Genomic DNA, 6,360 nt, shown 5'->3' with positions numbered 1-6,360 from the left:
ACTTACTTGCAAAAAGTTGTTAAGTTTTCATATTTTAGTATATTCGGTAATAAATTTTACTGGGTATGTCTACCAGGTAACTACCAGTTAACTTTAAATAACGCCAGTAGATTTATCACAATCGTCACTTGGTAAACCCAGGAATCCAAATTGTGCATGCGTAGTGAATTGTATATATTTTATATATAAAATGATTAATCTACTTGCGTTATTTATAGTGTGTATATCGTAATGTCACCTATTTGCGCGATGTACTTTTGATTTCACATCGCGATTTTTTTTTACCGAATATACTGAAAATATGTGAACTTTTTTCAAGTAATGTAATATACCAATCGTGAAATTTTTATCAATATAAACTAATAATTGTAAAAAATACGGTATTTTAGAACTTTTCTTTGTTCGTCATTCGTGGTTGACAGTTCCTTTAATTGGGCTAATTAGTTTAAACCTATTTATGTTAGCTCGATTGCATAGAAAGCCTAAGGCTTATTTGAAACGCTCTAGAGCCGTATTCACCAATGTACGTAAGTCTCAAATCTTAGACTCAGCTCAAGTTTCTGACTCAGACTCAAACTCAGGCTAACAAAACTTAATTCACGAAACATAAAACGGTAAGTTTTAGACTCAGACTCAGTAATGTAAGTCTCAAATGCTTACGTAATACAATCGCGACGTAACGTTATACGCACGTAAAAATTCAAAATGGCCGCCGCACGAGGTCACTTGCGTTTTAATAATTATTTGAGAGTTGAAAGTGTTTATCGACCGAACGAATCCCTTGAAAATATTTCAGGACTTTGAATTATATAAACGTTTTCGTTTTACAAGACCGGGTATTCTTTTTATGTGTAATCAGTGTAATGAAGAGCTGATCCGGAGTACAATGCGTAGCCTGCCAGTTCTGGTCGCCCTGGCAGTATGTACCTTCAAAAATGGTACAGTTATCCGTTATAGCACAGATTTTCCATTGTAATACTTCAATAACAATTCACGTGTGCACATTTTGGACACAGAGGACGTGCAACTGTACTATAAATCATAACATTTGAAACTAAAACAGATTCCCAAATAGCATCCAAAAACCGAAAGTAGCTATAATTTGTTGAGTGGTTATGCCCCTTATTTACATTGTGCATTATGCGGCGTTAGTAAAATATGACATCGGTAGCAAATCCAATCGTATGCTATTAAATCAAATATTAAAAATATAAGGCAGATACTAAAATAACATACAACTTACAATGATATTCTGCTCGCCACCTCGTCCCATTTTTTTTTTCGAATAACGGAAATTTGCTCCGATTTCCTTGTATTCGCCGAATAAAAATGCTCCAGTGGTCCCGAACCAGCGCGTTCAAAACAATCTCTGCTGGCTGGTTCCAATCTGGAGCCTTCTGACGCTTCATTTCGCTTTTTTCAACTGACAGACACACCATCGTAAAAGTTGTATCAGAAATGTCTTCTGAAATTTATGACACTATTTGCCGCGTTTTCTATACTAGAAAGTTCGCTTAGTCGTGACGTCATGAAAAAAAAAAGATCTTATTGAAGTCTTTTTCCAAACGCGTTCGTTAATACGAATCCTGAGTCTGTCTTTTGTAAGTCTAAGTCTGAGTCAAAGTCTGAGTTAGAGTTTAAGTTTGAGTTTATTATTGGTGAATACGGCTCCTAGAGTCCGTTGAATGGCACTAGACCCATAACTTGGTGTCAATGTGGAAATCTTAAGAACGCTCCAACAGTGGGGATCGAACCCATGACCTCCCGATCGCTAAGCGGACATTATTATCCACTACACCACTGCAACCTCAAGAGGAACTAATTGAAATCGGTGTCATCATATTAAGAGAGAAAGGAAAACTCTTTTTAATGAATATCAATAGATATAATATGCTCAGTGTCCTAGTTGACACCATTATATGCCCTAGTAGAATACCATGGAAATGTAATTGTGAATTAAATCGAAAAAATAACAATCCACCCATTCTTGCATTACATCCTTTGAGACAATGCAAAGATTTTACGCGTACGCTTTTACTCGAAGCGTGCAAATAGGCAGTTTTAAATGTAATAGTAACTCATTTAAATGTTGTCAAGCCATATAAATTATATATATCGTTATTAACATGATTCTGTTTTACTATTACAAATAGTTATTAAAATAATATATATTTTATAATATTTTGCGAACACTTTAAACATTTGAAATTACATTGATTCATATCTAATCCAAAAGTTGACCCCAATCAGAGTTTACTATTAAATGTACTGCTGATACATCATTAAATAATGTGCCAATTTAGAACTTGTATTATGGTGTCGTTGGCGATATGTGCCGCAGTCACGCATTGTCTTCTTAATTGTTAGCCACGTATGAATCCTTTATTTTTTGTTAAATTGCACGTGTAGCAAAATGCTCCCGTTTTGTTAATTTAAATAGCAGAGTGCATTCTTTAAAAAAAGACAATCCCTGTATTTGCGATAATTCCTCGTATCATTCGTTTTAATCAGACGTTTACACAATCTCTGGTCGTATTTGAAACACTGCTTTTTACACTATTGCAAAAGACAATCCATCGAAATCTTATGTTAAAATCAAAATGCTTCTCTTACAATGTGTTCGCATTTTAAATTATTAAGTCTGTGATCGATATACTTTCATAAAAATGTGCAATTATATGGAATACATGTGCTGCAAATAATCCGATACGGAATCATGTATTAACGCATAAACAAATAAACAAAACCGCTGTTACAAATACATAGAGAATACTAGGTTAGCGTTGAAAAGAGAGAAGTTTATGTTGCGAGGCTTAGAAAACCGGGAGCGCGAGCCTTGACGAGCGCTTTCGGTGTTTGAGCCGAGCAACATAAACTTCTCTCTATTCAACGCTAATACTAGTATTCTATTTATCCCATTGATTTTTTTCAACCTTACATTTAACATAAATAGATCTAATAACCTTAACACTAATTTTAATTCATTCTTAGAATCGCTTAAAATCTAACGAATGTAACCATGCGTAGTGAATTTATTTGTTCTGGTACGCAAAATAGTCTCAAACAATTTTACACAAAAACTATAAAACGAGAAAAAATATCATCATATGCCTCGATTTTATGTTACGAAGCATGCAAATTGTAACACATTACGACCGCGAAAAGAAGATTTTACTTTAATATAAGTCATTTTATTTTCGAAAGAAAATGATCAAAATCCAATATGGCGGCGATTGCTCCTGACAAAATGATGCCGATGTCAACGTACATGTGCATATAGATTTACAAACATAGTCGTTCTAAACATAAATTATAAAAAACTATACTTGCCTAATTTGTTCATGGACGCTGCAGATTTTCATGGCGTTTAGATCTAGCCTTCACATCATATAGTTTGTGACCCAAACACAAGATAATCCGTAAAAATTCTATAAAGCTTTGAAACACTTGTTGCAAACGGGTTATTCTTACTGAATAGACTTTCTTTGATAAAATAACAAAGACAAAGTTTATTAATCGAAGAAAAATACCCTTACGTTTACTTACATCCAAATGCAAACAAATTTGAATAGACTACTGAACCACAATACACACCCATCAGTATGTTCTACACACACAATTTCACATCCAAATAGGCACGCACATACTGAAAATCAATAACATGAATAAGCTAGATCTATCTGTAGATCTAGATGCTTCATCTCACTGGTTCCATCCGAGGTAAGTAGTCCATAGAATATGCACCTTTTCATAATTACATCCAGGATAAATGAACACGAAAAAAATGCGCGTCTTCAATGTTTAATTCCCAGACAATGCATACTAGTTTCGAGTACACCAAAAGATGACATCACAAATTTTTGAAAAATGACGCATTAAGTATTATATTTGTCATTTTATGACGCCATCAATCAGCTGAGTCATTATACTGATGGCGAAACATTATGTCCTTTGACTAAATCGAAAGTTTGAAAGTCGTATAATTTTAAAGCTAAAGTTTTCTCGACTCTAGTGATTTCTTATGATAAATCATTAAGTGGTAGAATAAAAAGTAGTCCGTGCACGCGACAGGTATATTCAATAAGGTGGGATACAGGCTAGTTTATGGGGTGTTATACCGTCTATCTCGGTATAAAAATGGGATAAAAATAAATGTTTCATCAGCATTTTTGCACGTCCTGTATGTAATAACGTGAAATTAACGCTTATCCCATTTTATACAAACCTTTAGACGCCGTTTCTCAAAATCAGAGACTAGTATATCACTTAATTGGAATGTCAGTAAGTTTATATAAGTAACTAAACCCTGTAGTTGAAAGATCATCGTATCAAGATATTATTGATATTAAAAGGCATAATAACATAACAGCTAAATTACGTTTGGCGTCTCACAAATTTGAAGAAATGAGAAGACACCAGATCATTGTCAGAAATCAACGAACATGTGCGTTACGTAATTTAAATGATATCGATGACGAATAACACTTTGTCCTAAAATGAAAATATTATGCTGATGTTAGAAAGTCACTCATTCCAAAATAGTTTAGATTCTGTGCAAATATGTTCAAGTTGATTGAACTACTTAATAGCTCCAATAATTTTTTTTAGAAAAAAAGCTTTTTACAGTTTAAAATGCAGTAATACGAGAGAATATCGTTTACATATAGTCTAATATATTATAATATATATATTTATATACATATAGTATATATATTTGTCCATTCAAACATATTAGGTACAGAATAATGCCATAATTGCTGCAATTATTAAACATTCTTGTGTTTATACATTTCTCATTTTTCGAAATGATGTATGTTTTGTACCTTTATTAAACGCTTGATGCCATTGTATATACATGTGTTGATGCCGATAAGATGTACATTCTTAAGTCGAGATAAACTATTCTGTTATGTTATGTTCATGTTTTATCTTTAATTCCAATCAGACATTATCAATGACAAGTAATATAGCTGTGTATTGCTTAATAGATGACACAATCGGATATTCTATCCTGATATCATTGCAGTAAAAACCCATTCAGGGAAGTGTTTGCTACTTCAACAGTAATATTAAAATGCAACCAAAGGGAAGTAATTTCGCCGTATACTGATTATCTAACAATAAAACAGGAAGGGCTTGATGTGTATATTGTTATGTTTTTCGACGGACAGACGGAAGAACAAGCATGCGTATTGGCGGGTTCGTAACGACGTACGGACAGACGGACGCACGGAAGGACGGACCGACATATATAATGACAGACGTTCACAGTGATTCCATTATAACTCCCGTAACTTTCCTTTTACTTTGGTATACTTATTATTATTGAAAAACGTAATTTAACGTTCAAGACTATTCAACAAATAATCATGGCAAGTAAAGTATAAACGTTTGCCGTATTTTGTAGTAGGTTTATAAACACTCAAAAACAACAAGTGCAGCGCATGTAAATTTTAATTCATTAAGCTGAAACACGTAACAAGGTTCTCAGATCTCGATATGTAATTTACAACTAATTTTAAGAACACGTTGAGCTGATACTTAACCGCCTTTAGGATTTTTTAATCTTTGTGTACTGACTTGAGATCATAAAGCAATGAAGCAGGAAGTTTAAGTTGGATCACGCTTAAAGGGAAAGTAGATTCAGACGTATAATTACGAAATAAGAAGGTGTGTCGTTAAACAAACATTTTGATCATTTGTTAATTATGAATATAATGATTAAATGAAAAGTACTTTATCACTCCAGTTATTATTAATAATTTTTATTATGTATTGGCGTATTTATACTTGTAAGCATGTTTATGAATCGATGCATGTAAAAGCCACGTTTTAAAACACTGTATATACTGACAGGGTCTACCAAAGACAATCATGATAGTTACATACATCCGAAATAAAGTATGAAATGTTCGTCGCATGCATCCATATTCAAAAGTCACATTGTTATACAAATTAAAGTGTATGTATATTTTTCGATCGTCTTTCAATCGTCTAACAAAAAGGTATTCACATCACATATCAGGCGTAATAATTGATATTTTGTTCCAAAATAATTCCTTCGGAATGCACTCATAGTTTTCAGACTGGTTTGAGGAAATTTTCAATTGTTGCGTCAGAAAATTCAAAATATTGTTGTTGTCGGGAGACATGAGCGTGTTATTGAATGATATCTCTATATAAAAATTCCATGTTGATACAATTGGTATATATTTAAACAGATTATTATAATTGGTAAAATATGTAGTGAATAAACAAACTACGAATTTGACTATGTGCACAGTACAGTCATAGCATTATACAAACAGTCATATGTTTACTAATTATGCAAAACTATCATTAATGCCATCTCTGTCGATA

This window comes from Dreissena polymorpha, chromosome 1, assembly GCF_020536995.1.
Source record: "Dreissena polymorpha isolate Duluth1 chromosome 1, UMN_Dpol_1.0, whole genome shotgun sequence".
Taxonomy (NCBI): Eukaryota; Metazoa; Mollusca; class Bivalvia; order Myida; family Dreissenidae; genus Dreissena; species Dreissena polymorpha.
Note: the sequence above shows the minus strand (reverse complement) of the source record.